At 53.0% G+C, this 15,112-nt stretch overlaps 1 long non-coding RNA gene across 1 annotated transcript; it reads right to left on the bottom strand.

The window, feature by feature from the left end:
- Positions 1 to 448: 448 nt before the first annotated feature.
- On the bottom strand, positions 449 to 14,830 carry LOC146782836 (uncharacterized). The gene is made up of 2 exons (XR_014971970.1): positions 14,661 to 14,830; positions 449 to 783 (listed from the first exon to the last, which is right to left on the bottom strand). It is a non-coding gene; the product is annotated as an uncharacterized LOC146782836 (long non-coding RNA).
- Positions 14,831 to 15,112: the final 282 nt, after the last annotated feature.

Below are 15,112 nucleotides of genomic sequence, written 5' to 3'. Positions count from 1 at the left end.
TGACGGAGCCGTCTGTACAAGCGCTGGAGTCCCAGGGGTAGTTTACTAAATAGGAAGGCGCCTCGCGTGACATCTCGTCATTTAGCGCTCACAGATCCTGAGCCTACCCAATGAAAAGTAGTTTGGCGAGAGCACATCTCACACAAGAATCGGATGAACTATCTGTCTATAGCACCTAATTTTTACCGGTAGTTGCAGGTGGTGGGCGCTTAACGCTGCCACCCTTTTTTTGGTCCGGGGCGTATTTCTCCTCCTCGGCTGTCACCCCCAGAGCAAGAGAGAAAGAGAAGAAAACACTGACCAAATGGAACAAGGGAGCGAAAAAGAACGTGCGAGAGCAACACAGGAGAGCGGGGGTGGGGAGAAAAGGAGGCCTGAGGTGGAATTCAAAATTTGCGAACATACGTGACAAGAATTTTCAATTCTATTAAGGACAAGGAGGCGAGGATTATGCTTTCTCATTTCTTTATTAGAAATGCTCAGCAGCCAATCAGAAAACAGTAGATAATGAAAAAACTACAGTACCCATAAACACTAGGGTATCACGTGGCTAACCATAGAGACCCATACTATAAAAGGTCCTGAGGAAAGTATCATATCCTCTTTCTTTGGTGAGTAACAGTTCAAGTCAAAACAGAAAGTCCCATAAAACGAAGAGCAGCAGGGATAGAGTAGAAGTCCACTTCAAACGAAACAGGATTCTGCAGCCGAACCTCCCCGAAGACAGGAAACTTGAAGTCGGAAAAACCAGAAGGAGCAGCGGCCTCTATTTAGGATCGGAACCTGAAAAGAGATAAACAGCCGTAATACACATCCAGTAAAAGGAATGAAGCCAGAAATAGAGGGTGGGTAGAGAAAAGGTACATTGCATTAAACAATAAACATATGCAGAAAAAATACAATATGAATGCAGAACAAATGCAAAGATAATCACGGGTGGGATAATCCTCGCCTCCTTGTCCTTAATAGAATTGAAAATTCTTGTCACGTATGTTCGCGAATTTTGAATTCTATGTCAGGACAGGAGGCTCCGATTATGCTTGTTCAAAGCTGATCCACCACTACAGAAGCAATATGATCAATAGGTTTAAAATAATAGGTTTTAAACACTGAGTCAGAAGACCAATCAGCGGCCTTCATGATGTCAAACAAAGTAACACCCATGGAAAAAGCCTTAGAAGCCATAGCCCCACGTGCTGAATGAGCACCAAAAATAGAGACATCAATGCCAGCCTCCGACATGAGCCATCTGACCCAGCGAGCTAGAGTAGTAGGGGTAACAGGGCGAAAAGGCTTCTGCAAAGCAATTAGTAATTGACCATGTAAATCTGAACGTAAAGGGGCAGTACATACCTCATAATCCTTGACACACTGAACAACACAAAGGTTTGGATGATTTGGAAAAGACGGATAGGTAATTTCAGAAATATTAGTTTTGGTACGTCTGGAAAGGCGAAAGGTGACACCCTCAGGTGTAAAACTGGGACCCGCCAAATCCAAAGCGCGCACATCCGAAATTCGTTTGCAAGAGACAAGACAAAGCAGCATGGTCAGCTTAGCCGACAATTGTTTACGGGAAAGTAAAGAATTGGAAGGCCATGACTCCAGAAAACGCAAAACAACAGAAACATCCCATAAAGATGTGTACTTGGGGCTAGGAGGTTTCGAAAGACAAATGCCCCTAAGCAATTTGGTAATCAGAGGATGTTCACCCGCAGGCTTACCATCAATTGGAATGTGAGCTGCCGAAATGGCGGAACGAAAATTGTTTATCGTGCAATAAGCCAAACCAGAGGAAGCAAGAGAGGCAAGAAAATTAAGGATTAAAGAGATATCCGCTGAAGAGGGATCAGCCTCCCGTTGAACACACCAGTCACACCATCGCTTCCATGACCCTCGGTATCGCTTATGAGTATTGGGAGACCAGGCGTCACTGATGAATTTGGAAGCGTCAAGAGAAAGGCCTGGGAGCGACCAGCGATCCCCGAAATTCACCACGCTAGTAGAAGGAGAGTGCCCGACAGGATCAGGGGATGCGGATTGCCGAGAGGATCCAGCAACAGGTTCCACTTCTGGGGAAGAAGGAGAGGGACTGCGCAACACATTTCTAGGAGAACCGGGAACCACGCCTGAGCTCTCCACAGAGGAGCAATCAGGATCAAGTCGGATTGAAACCGTTTCGCGCAAGCCAGGACCCTGGGAATCATCATGAACGGGGGAAAGGCGTAGCATAGGTCCGACGGCCAAGTCTGGAGAAACGCATCCGTGGCCAGAGCTAGAGGGTCCGGTCTCCAGCTGAAGAACAGCAGAAGTTGAGTGTTCAGACGAGAGGCAAACAGGTCTAAGTGGCAATGACCCCAAATCCGAGTAAGAGAGCGGAAGATGCGGGGATGAAGACGCCAATCGCTGAAATCCCTCAGATGGCGTGAATTCCAATCCGCAATCTGGTTTTGGCGACCAGGAAGGTATTCGGCAATAACCGTGATCTTGTGTTGCAGACAAAAGTGCCAAAAATCTTTGGCGATCTCCGCTAATAACTTGGACTTCGTGCCCCCCAACTTGTTGACATACCTGACCGCCGAAATATTGTCCATGCGGAGAAGGATGCAACAATTGGAACGAAGAGGCGAAAAACAACGGATCGCAAACGACCCCGCCAGAAGTTCCAGGCAATTGATATGGAGAGACAACTCCTGGGAGGACCAACGACCCCCCGTCGAGACTGGACCGCACCGGGCTCCCCAACCCCACAGGCTGGCATTGGACTCGATCACTAGATCCGGAGATGAACCGAACAGGGCCCGTCCATTCCAAGCCTCCATGTGGTGCAACCACCATTGCATCTCTGTCTTTGCCTCCTCCGAAAGAGGAATAAGATCGGAATAACGAAGACCCTTCTGAAGATGACAAATCTTCAAGCGTTGTAGCGCTCTGTAATGGAGAGGGGTCGGGAAAATCGCTTGGATGGAGGATGCTAACAGACCGACAACTCGTGCTAACGATCTCAGTGACACAGTCTGTTTGGAAATAACTGAATTCAACTCCCTCTTGATGTACCGAATTTTTTGATTGGGCAAGAGAAGTTGACATGAAACCAAATTGATCTGAAAACCTAGAAAGTCTATTATCTGCGAAGGAGTCAAGATTGACTTTTGAGGGTTGATCAGAAAACCCAGAGATTGCAGAAGATCTATGGCCCATCCTAGGTGAGTTATTACCTTGAGGGGACAGTCTGCCAGAATGAGAATGTCGTCCAGATATATTATTAAGCGGACCCCCCGAGCGCGCAAGCATTCCACGACGGGCCTCAGAAGTTTTGTGAAGCACCACGGTGCTGACGAGAGGCCGAACGGGAGAACCTTGTACTCGTACCAAGTCCCTTGCCAGCGAAATTGGAGGAAACGCCGATGAGGCTTGAATATGGGGATCGACAAATACGCATCCTTGAGGTCTAAGCGAACCATCCAATCCCCTTCGCGAAGCAGGTCGCGTAACAAGTGAATTCCCTCCATCTTGAAGTGTCTGTACACGACACCTCCGTTGAACTCCTTTAGATTGAGAACCAGGCGAGAGCCGCCCCCTTTTTTCTGCACCAAAAAGACCGTGCTGACGAACCCCTGGGGATGTTGAACAGTCTGACTGAGTGCCCCTTTTTGAAGGAGCGACTGAATTTCTGCGGAAATTAAGTTCTGGTCTTGAAGAGAAAAGTGCAGAGGAGAAGGAAGGAGGGTTTGATGCAGGGGCTGATAAAATTCTATGTGAAAACCCTGAACGGTTTGCATCACCCAAGCATCTTTGGAGATCAAACGCCAATTGTGGTGAAAAAATTGAATTCGACCCCCCAGAACCACATTGGAAGCTGGAATTATGCTCACCTGAAGTGTTGGAGTCGTTGTATCCACCTGATGTCCGCCGGAACGTCCCTTTTTAAATTGTCCTCTCCCCCTGCGAGAGGGATAGAATTGAGCACGGGAGCTGAAACCGGCATCTTGTCCACCGCCTCTGTGGGACTGGAATCCCCTTTGAGAATTCTGGGAGCCACGGCCGAACGATCGTCCCCGATGTCGTCCGGCCCTTGCAAAAACCGGTCGAAAGGCTCGTCGCAGGGATGATTGAGCCTTATCTAGGCCACTAAAAGTTGCTACGAACTTAGTGAGTTCCTTCAAAAAAGGATGCCCAAAAAGAAGACCCTGAGCTACAGGGCCGGATTCGGAAGATGAAAGTTCCGCAAGCTTAGGGTCTAATTTGAGGAGAATAGAGCGACGGCGCTCACTTGAAATCGCACAATTAGCATTGCCCAATTGGCAAATAGCCCTTTGAGCCCATTCTATGAGTTCATCAGGATTGACGAGGGCTGAGGACTCTTTAGCCAGGAATCCGAGGTCTAGAATTTTTTTTTTTTTTTTGAAAACCTTTATTGCATAATTCAAATTGTACACAGCTTGTTACCTACATCCTGCTTTGATACAGGCCGGTAGCGACAACTCAGCATCTAGAGTGATAAGCATTGCAGGGCAAGTATCGATCATTTAACACAGCTCTTATGCCTACAACCCTTATGGGCCGGCAGCAGAATAGAAATAACAGATTACCTATGTGGGAAGCGAGTGCATAGGAGAAAGCCAGATGAGGTCAAACAAGGAGTAGTCTAGGTTTCGATTATCTATATTATCTAACTCAACAACATCACAACAGCAACACCCTCCCAGGGTGTGCCCACCATACTCAGTATGTGGAATGCCGTATCTTACAGCACGGGGCTGGGGCACCGCGCAGCACATCACGGAAGAAAGTAGGAGCAGGAAGGGGCGCAGCGCAGTCCCGGCCAGCAACGCCGCTGTTCTGGGAGGGGGGGTAGATATGAACCAGTCGGGAAGCCAAGAAAGTGGAGTTACCATTTAGGATGCCACGCCATCTATCCCAGTAGGGAGCAAGGGGCACCAGTCCCCGGAGCCAGGGGGGGACCGCAGAGCCCCCGCACATCTCCCCCGAGCTGCGGGCCTGCGATATGTGAGTACCCTGGAGAGCGTGCAGCCGACCCGGATGTGTCAAGAGGCGTCGTGTGCGGTGCGTGCCAGGAGAGGGGGGGGGGAAGCGGGGTGAGGGGAGACAGCAGCGAGGAGCACAACTGGGGCTAGGTGTAGGTCAGTTTGAAACGGGCAGGTCATCCCCCCCCGAATCTCCGCGCGGGCTCCCTCCCGCCTCAGTCGCGTCCGGAGGGCGTAAAAGATATGCCTTGAGGGGTCCCCATAAGTCTTTGGGACGAGACTTGCAGGGTAACAGGTCCGCGTAATTGTGAAGTTGTTCCTGCCAGGTCGACATTGATGACAGCCAAGTCTTAAATTTGGGCGCTCGTCCACGTCCCCATCTGCACGCCACGTGCCGTTTAGCCAGCAAGAGCCCCAGCGCGAGGAACCTCCGATGTGCCTTTAGCTCGGGGCAGGAGCGACCCAGGAGGGCAACGGCGGGGCAGGGCGCTATGTCCAGCCCAACCATTACTGACAGGGCAGCAAACACCTCAGTCCAATACGTAGCCACTGCACGGCTGGACCACGCCAGATGTATAAAATCCGCACCCGGTCCCCGGCACCGCTGACAGCGGTCGTCATCCCGGAGTCCAAAGCAGTGCAATTTGGCAGGGGTATAATAAAGTCGATGCAAAAATGTATAATGCACCAATCGAAGACGCGCATTTCCCGTCACTGCAGTGATGTGGGTGCAGCTGTCCTCCCACTGGTCATCCGACATGGGAGCGCCCAGATCACCGTCCCAATCTCTCTGAGCGAGGGGGAGGTGGGAGCCGCCTGCACGTGTGTATATAGCAGAGAGACCACATGCGTCGGGGCAGGTGTCTGGAGCAGAGCATGTAGTGGCGCCACAGTCTCCGGCTCAGCAGGGAACTGCGGCGTGACAGCTCTGATATTTTGCCGAAGGCGGACGTAGAGGAATGTGTCCATTGCCGATGGGGTAGCGTCCCCGAAAAAGTGCGCAGCCGAGCGAAAGCTCCCCTGGTGGTATAGGTCTCCCCACGTGTGGATCGCCAACCGAGTAAGCATTCGGCGTCCCAGCTCCTCGCAAGTAACACTCAGTCTGGGGTCATGCGCCAGGACCATACGGGGAGAATATAGAAATTTGACATCCATGTAGTCTGCCAGGCGCCTCCAGGCCTGCACTGTGCAATCGACCGTAGTGGGGTCACGGGTCCCCGGAGGAGCCACTGTGTATAGATACCCCGATGGTTGCGCAGGCCTCATGAACCCATCTTCAACTGCAAGGTGGGCCATAAAGGGGGGAGGGTGGAGCCAGTAAACCGCGAAGTGGCCCTGGGCGCAGTCATAATATTTCTGGAAATTCGGGACGTCGAGCCCTCCCTGATGATAGGGCAACATAAGTGTCCTTAGTCCGATCCGGGCCTGCTTCCCACCCCAGATTAGTCGAGAAACCTGGGAGTTCAGGGTCTTGAAAAAGTATGTCCCCGGGTTATAGGGGATGTTGGTAAATAGGTATAACAATTTGGGTAGCACCACCATCTTGATCAGGGATATGCGTCCCGCCATGGACAGGGGGAGGTGGATCCACTGTGTGATTTGATCCGAGAGTTTATCCAGGACAGTCCCGTAGTTAGCCCGTATCATGGTTTCCTTGTTCCTGGTCACCCGTATCCCCAGATAAGTGAGTTCGTCCGCTTCCCACACCAAGGGATAATCCAACGGGAACCGCGGAGTACTGTCCGTCAGGGGGAATAAAGCAGACTTCGCCCAGTTAATTTGTATGCCCGCTATGGCTCCAAATTTAGTCACCTCCCGCAATAGTGGGTTAAGATTTTCTCGCGGCTTGTGGACGAACAGGGTCATATCGTCCGCATATAGCGCGATAAGGAGTTGGCGCTCCGGATAAATAAGAGAGCGGTGTTTGTGGTGTTGGCGTAGTTTGGCCGCCAACGGCTCTATGGCAATGGCAAACAAGACGGGAGAGAGGGGGCATCCCTGGCGGGTGCCTCTGTGAATAGTGAAGGGGGCAGAGCGTGACCCATTCAGCAGAACTGTGGCCTGAGGATGTCGATATAACAACCAGATCCAGTCTAGGAAATTAAAGGGCACTCCCATCCGCTCCAACAACGCCAGAAAATAGTCCCACTCCAGAGTGTCGAACGCCTTGGTGGCGTCCAGGAAAACCGCCGCGGCTTCACAACTGGGGTCAATATCCTGCAATACCGCTTGCAGGGTGCGCAAATTGTGGGAGGTCGCCCGGTTGGGCACGAAACCGGCCTGGTCGGGAAGGACAAGACGTTCCATAAGCAGGTTAAGGCGCGTGGCCAGCACTTTAGCAAGGATCTTGCTATCCGTGTTCAATAAGGAGAGGGGTCAATAAGAGTCGCAATGTTCCGGGGGCTTACCCGGTTTCAGCAGAGATGTGATTAGGGCTTCGCGCATCGTTCCCGGCAGGATGCCCTCCTCCAAGGCAGAGTAGTACACCCTTTTCAGTATAGGGGCAAGAACATGAATGAAGGCTTTATAAAAGTCTATCGGCAAGCCGTCCGAACCCGGCGCCTTGCCAGATTTCATAGACATGATAGCCTCCTTTATCTCATCAAGTTCGAGTTCCTGGTGCAGGAATTTCTGCTGGGATGGGCCCAGCCACGCTATCGCGGTGTCCTCCAGGTAATCCTGCAGGACTATCGGAGTAGTCCTGTGAGAGGTGTATAAACCTACATAATGGTCGGTAAGGACTCGAAGCTGGGCCGAAAGGTCCCGCTGCGGAACCCCCTGGCCATCTAGCAGGGTGGAAACGTAATTTCGATACCTAGATGGACGGACCGCAACGGCCAAGGCTCTGCCGGGTCTGTCTCCCTCCCCATGTATCCGTGCTAAATAAGGCTTCCCCAGGAATTTACACTCCTTGGCAGCCGAGTCAGTGTATTCGGTCACTTTTTCCCGCAGACGCGCCGCGATCATGTGAGGCCCGTGCCATTTCTTGTTCCAAGAGGAGTAGTTCAGCTTCACGTTTGCGCACGTCCCCGCGTAGAACCTTAAGAACCCCCCCCCCTTCGCAATGCACCAACCCCGCACAGTAACCTTGAAAGCCTCCCACACCGTAGTGAATTGGGAGACTGAGGCAGCATTACGATCAAAAAAGTCATCCTCCATTTCTGCCATAAAGGCAGGATCCGTGAGGTGCGCGGGGTTGAGACGCCAGCTCAGGTATGGGGAGGTGTCAAGGGGAACGTGGAGCGACAGTAAGACAGGGGAATGATCGGAGAAGGTCCGGGCAAGGTGACATGCCCTGAGCAGCCATGGAGCGAGACCCGCTGAAAGGAAAATATAATCGAGACGGGCCCAGGAAGAGTGCACAGCGGAGTGATGGGTGCCCTGACGAAGCATCGGGTGAAGGTGTCGCCACGCGTCTACCAGCTGGTGCTGGTCCGCTAAGTATGCCAAGTTGCGCTGGGTATGCGAGTAGTGTGACGGCTGTGGGTGTAACCTGTCAATCGCGGGGCTAAGGGCGGTGTTGAAGTCCCCCCCCAGTACTACATGAGAGATACCCAGCGTGTGTATCTTCCCCCACAGATTCAGGAGCGGAGCCGGGTCATCCACGTTGGGGCCGTAGTAACAGGCAAACAGTATGGTGTGTGAGTGTAGTGTCCCTCAGATCATGCAATATCTGCCACACGTCCCCACCTCAGTACCCGCTGGTATAAACCCCACCCCACGCCGCACCAATATGGTCACCCCTCTCGCGTAAGTCGAATAAGATGAAAAGACCCTGCACGCAGCCCACCTCGACGCGAAGGGGGTCTTCCTCCCGGCCGCAAGTGCGTCTCCTGAAGCATGGCAACAGATACTTTATGCCTATCTAGGTAGCCCAGGACTTGGCGACGTTTTCTCGGGTCATTCAGCCCCCTCACGTTCCAGGAGACTAACTGAAACTGTTGTGCTGGTTCAGTGTTCTCTACGCTCCCCATGGATCCAAGCACAGTAGCACCTGCCCGGCAGACCCAGCCTGGGACAAGTCATAGCAAGCATGGTAACGATATATAAGGACATTCTTGGGGATAACTTCTAACACCCAACTCCACCCCTCAGTAACTGGGGAGTACGTGATAGGAAATCGAAAGCAGAATACATGCCCACCCACACCGGCAACCCCAACTGGCCGGGAATAAGGACCCCACCCTGCCCACCCATTCCCAAACAATATCATCCCAACTAAAAAAACCTGAAGAGCAGCATCCCCTGCCCCACATGGGGGGGGGGGTGCAATGGGGTTCGCCTGACGGGGGGATAGTGCCCAGGGGGCGCCCAACCAGCCTCCCATCTCCCTACTTACACCCACGAGAACCAGATAGCTAATCCAGCATCTCAATGTGGGACGGAGATGGGTAACCGGGCAAATACATCTATAATGACCGGCCCAGGCAGTGATAACAGTAGAGGGTTACCTCACCGGGGCGTGTAGCAGTTCAAGCAGATGTATGCAGTAGTGGCACCTAAGAATGTCAGTGTCCGTACAGTGTGAGGGGTCAGTCTTGCTGTGCCAGTGGAGAGGACGATCTAGAGCGTCGTTGTCCATCTCTATCTCGAGCGTTGTCCCTCTTGTGGCGTGTGAGAAAGTCTTCCACCTGCTGAGGCTGCTGAAAGAAGAGTTGTTTACCATGGTGTGTTATTTTCAGTTTCGCTGGGTACAACATGGCGTAAAGTATTTCTTGTGATTGCAATTTCTTCTTGACCGCTGCGAATTTACGCCGAGACTCCTGGACGGTGGCGGTGAAATCGGGAAAGAAGGATAAGGTTTCATTGCCGTAGCGCACGGTGCCCACCTCCCGCGCCCGGCGTAGGACGGCATCTCTGTCCCTGTAATTCAGGAATCGGGCGATGATGGGCCGCGGGAGGGCTCCAGGTGGAGGGCGGGCGGCCAAGGATCTGTGTGCCCTCTCAACGATAAGGTGTGGGGAAAAGGAGTCCCTACCAAAGAGTTCAATCACCAGGTTTTCAACAAAGGTCTCAACCTTTCCAGTATTTGTGTATTCTGCCAGGCCTAGGATGCGAACGCGAACGCGAGTGGATTGAAGAGAGGCTTTGTTGCATGCCCAGCAGGAGGGACTTCCAGTCTGCGTCCGGGGCCTCAGCGAGCGGGGGTCCCCCCTCCGCGCCACCCGACGGGAGGGGTTTCTTTTGGCCTCATAAGGCAGTTTGGACTTACGGGCGTCGCTGCGGCCCATGTTGCGATGAGGTGTCGGCCCCTCCGTTAGTCCGGCCGCTCCGCCAGGGGAGGAAACCCGGTCGGGATCCAAGAGGGAGGGCCCGTCGTCCCCAGCCGCCTAGTCGGCAATCGAGTCCGGTCCCAAGGCAACCGGCAGGCGAAGGGGTCCCGGAACCTCCCAGACTCAGGCCAGTGTCCGGTAGGGGCAATGGCGGCCGTGCCAATGCAGGCGAAAGGGTGTGGACAACAGAGGTCGTCGCAGGCCTAGCCGGGAGTCCGCCGAGCAGTCCGGGCCCAGACTGGGGGCAGAGGCCCTATGGCTCCGGGGAAGGCAGCAGTATTGTCAGGTCCCCTCCGTACTACAGTCGGGGGCTCCGACGTCAGCAAGGCGGGCCGTAGGCGCAGTGGACGAAAGGACCAGATCCCAGCAGGAGACCCATGCGGCAAACTCAGGTGGTCGGGCCCCAATGCAGTTCACACCGCAGCGGCCCCCCCTCAGGGTCCGCCACTCACCCACGGGCGATGATCGGGAATGCCGCAATGGATGGGGGAGCACGTTTCAGGGGGGGGGAGCCAGTCCAGGCCACGGAAGCGCCTCAGGCCACAAGCAGAGTGGAGGAGGAGGGGGCAACGAGGGTCCAGCCAGCCCGGGGGGGGGGGGGGGGCAGCACGATGAAGCAGGCAAGGAGACAAGTAGACAAGATGGCGGCTAGGATGCGGCCGACTCACCGGGGTCCCGCGCACACATCCAGTCAGCGGCGGCTCAGCTCCACCTCTTCAGCGGAAGGCAATGTAAGGCCCCAGGCACTTCACCCGGGACCGCAGGGCGACCGGCAGCAGGCGATCCCGGCTGGAGCAGTGTAACAGGTCCCAGTATCTTGTGGCACAGGACAGTACCTCCGGGATGGGTGCACCCTCATGCGGCGGTCCGGAGCGGTCGCCAACGGCCCGCAGGGAACCACAATGCGCCCCACTCCTCAGCTCCCCTCCTCCGGGCGGCGGTCATGCATCGGCGCTGTAGGCAGCTCGGTGCCCCCTCCGCAGCAGCAGTCCGAGGCAGGCCTTCGATCCCCGGGGTCTCCCAGCGGGCAGCAACCGGCCAAGTCAGGTCTCGCGCCGGGGTCGTCTCCCGCTCTCCAGCACATCTGCGAGTATCTCGGCTCACCGATGTGCGAGCGCTCCGTGTTTTGCACCGCTGGAGTCCGCAGGCTCTCACCAATGCAGCGGTGAGGGTTGTGGGTGAAACAGACCGGTCAGGATTGCTTGAAGTGTGTTGGTAATGCCCGGTCGGGCGGGAGCCTCACTACAGTGCGGCCATGTTGGTTTAGCGCCACCTAGCGCCCCCCGAGGTCTAGAATTTTAGCAAGTGGCCCTAGTAAGTCTAGAAGCTTATCCTGGCAGGAGCGCCAAGATCGGTCCAGACCCTTTTTGGGGTCTTTTGCATATTTTTTCAGGTATGAAACCATAGTTGGGTCCAGCTCTGGAGTGTCAGCTAAATCATCTGCCAGATCCGGACGCGGACACTCAGACCGAAGTCGGGCCCTAACATCTTTTTCAAAAGGTTGCCTGATGTGAGCCTGAATATACTCCGCCACCGCCGGGGATGGTAGCCAAGAAGAAGAGTGAGGGTGAACTATTTTAGAAGGCTCAAAGGTCAAAACAGGAGGACGAGAAGGGGCATCCACATAATGTTCCTTGCGCGACTTTTTGCGAGGTGGAGGAACATCAGGATCAGTGGAAGCTGAGGAGTGATTACCTTCAGTGTCCGAGACCCAGCTGGTGGAGGCTGAAGCACCCCGTGATGATAATTTAGGGGACTGTTCAGAGGCGAGAGACTTGGCCAGTCTCTTAAAGTCTGACTTATGGGGGTTTGAATGAGTTTGGGATGAAGTACGTGAGGCGGGTAACCAGCCTTGTTTTTTGGCGTAATGCGTCAAGTGACGCTTCAAAGGATTTATAGCACACACAAGTGCCTTATTCACGGAGTGTTGAACACCCTGGTCAAGAGCCTCTACTAAATCCTGTTCTGAAAACCCAGAGGCGTCATCCTCATAGTAAAAGTCATCTTCGTCCAAATATTCATTCATTGTGACACAAAGTGTACAGATAAGCCCACAAGATGACTAGAAATTAAATGCCAAAGGCACAATGCAGGGGGGGTGCAAAAACCCCTCAGCAAGCCAACAGTACAGTCAAATCTGTGAATACTGTTAAAATATTTTAAAATGTGGAGGGAGGGCTTGCTGCGCAAAAACTACACTCTAGGCAGAGCCTATGCTTAATTTTACAGCCCAACACACTTTTATATGCAGAGGGCGTCCAAAAACAGGGCCAAAAACGCGAGGCTGTGGGCAATGGTGTGTAAAAACGACCTTTTCATGGAAAATGCGTGACAAGCAGCATTAAAATGGCCGCCGCGCATGCGCTGTAACGGCCGCCTCCGTTAACATAGAAAGGAGGTCGCGCTGCGCACAGCGCGAGTCCTCCGGCCCCCGTCTCCCGCTCCACAGAATTGAAAGGCAGGCGCGATGCGCCCGAACGCCGAGGGGTGAACACACGCCCCCGCTTCAAAGCCGCTGCAGCGCGCGGCTTGAAAGAGAGTGAAAACAAAGGCAATACGAAGCGCCGCTACGAAACCTCAGCGCGTCTCGTAACCACAGCAACAAGGAGTGCTAAAGTACAACAAAAGGCAGCACAAGCTCTACAAAGCACGCGGCGCGAACATTAAAATTAGTAATCCACAATAGCACCATATAGTAACAAGTAAATAAATAAATAAGCACTTAACTGGCTGCGGAGCAGCAAAGAAAGAGGATATGATACTTTCCTCAGGACCTTTTATAGTATGGGTCTCTATGGTTAGCCACGTGATACCCTAGTGTTTATGGGTACTGTAGTTTTTTCTTATCTACTGTTTTCTGATTGGCTGCTGAGCATTTCTAATAAAGAAATGAGAAAGCATAATCGGAGCCTCCTGTCCTGACATAGAATCAAAAGCAGCCAGCCTTCGGATCCCCGTCCAACATTGGGACGTGCTAGAGCGGGGTCCTTGGAGAAACTGGGCTCCTGAAGTTTATCCCGTTTTTTTTTTAAATATACTTATTTTTACAAAATGGGCACCCCTTACACAAAGTGCTCGTTTGAACGGATGGTGTTTATTGTCAGGGAGACCCCTCGACCCCCCTCTTAAAGCCAAAGGCGCTGACTGCCGGTGACAGCAGACCCGCGGGTAACTCCCAACCTCCAGTCAGTGGGAGATATTTCCGGTGAAGCTTGAGGGCCCTCAGCAGAGCCGTGAGCTCAGTGCTGCACGTTTGACTGATGTACCTCGGCAGACGCACACAGGGAGGTTTGTGCTCAGGTAGCTGGCCTCGGACAGGAGAGTTATAGGGGAGGTGTGGGTGCATTGCCAGAGCTGCACAGGGTCTTGAAGGTAGTGCACGTCAACTTTCTAAATGGACTTTGCTTTCAGCTAAAAACAAGCCTCGCGCGCAGAGAACTAAACGAACATTTTGCACCTGGAGCTCCTAAACGCACCTGATGTGCTGAGTGTGAGAGAGTAGCCGAGGCTCCCGAAGGCCTCCAATTGGCTGATGGTTGGGCAAGTGCGGACTATCGGCTAATTGTGAGTGCTGATTGGTTGAGAGGTCGGCGGGGGAGTGCAATCAGCCGAGCTGAGTGCAGGTGGGCACGCAGCAGAGGTCCGCGCCCTGATGGAGAAGCGAGAGCTGGGGTGACTCGAAAGCGACGTCGGAGAAAACTTTGGGTAAATAATGCCCGTTTGTTGTTAGTTCTGGAAGTGCGGGCAGGGCGCGTGGGTTGTTGTAAAGGGGAGGGGACGTGTCTTTAGAATTGTCGCAGTAGACCAAGTGGGTAAACACGTTATTTCTCGAAACCTACATGGACCTCTTAGACCCTTCTTCCCCTGTAACAGTATTGTTTAATGTAAATTATGTAGAGTATCTGTTTGTTTCCAAGAAGTGCTGGTACTCTCCCCATTAAATGTATTGCAGCAGTGATGAGAAGTGCAAGTACTCAACTTTTTTTAAATTAAAGAAGTGCAGGAACTGAGCACCGGACAGCACCTACCCATTTAAAGCATGACTATCGAATAAAGGTCACGTCACCTTGGCCTTCCTTCTGCAACACAATATCCACCTGATTGCCTTTGTCCGGTTTGACAGCAGGTATTGCAAAATACATCAAACAAGTGGTTATTAAGAGGAGTTTGCACGGCGGTGTAGTAAAAAAAAGTACTTCCGATGAACGTTAAGCCGCGTTTTAACCAGAACCGAGGGAGGAATGTACCGGCAGCAGTGAGGCGCGGTCACTCGGCCGTCCGGCCTGTAGATGCATTCCAACAGGCTCCAGTTCGCGGATTTATAGGGGTCCTAAGACGAGAATTGACGATTAACAAAACCCAGAGCAAGGAGGGTGCGACGCCAACCGGGGCCACCTACCTCCGTCTGTGACATCTCGGACACTGATTTCGACCAAAGGCTGGTAGTTTTCAATGGTGCAGCGTGCGTAGTGACACCGGGGCCCTCTGAACCGTGGTTATTCTGCACTACCCAAAAAGAGTCTGAGGATGTCTTCTCCTTGTTTGCACCAGGGCCCACGTCCCCCCTACTATGCCACTGGCACTTAACCAACGATTCTCAGCTGTAGGTAGTTTAATCATATTTGATGAACAGAGGTGCACTGCGACTACAACACCCAGAATGCATTACATTGTCTCCTGAAAGATCAAGACGGAAAACTGTGTCCATGAGGAGTGAGATGGACAAAACCTGAATTTCCCTTGTACCAATGTTATCTACCCCTTGCTATTTGCAGTATTTGTATATTGCGGTACTTTCCACCCCAGTGATCAAGGTGCGGCTGCAACGAAACGCGTCGGACGTTTGACCTA

The sequence above is a fragment of the Triturus cristatus genome, chromosome 12 (genome assembly GCF_964204655.1).
Source record: "Triturus cristatus chromosome 12, aTriCri1.1, whole genome shotgun sequence".
In the NCBI taxonomy this organism is placed as follows: Eukaryota; Metazoa; Chordata; class Amphibia; order Caudata; family Salamandridae; genus Triturus; species Triturus cristatus.
Note: the sequence above shows the minus strand (reverse complement) of the source record. Positions and strands in the feature narration are given on the sequence as shown.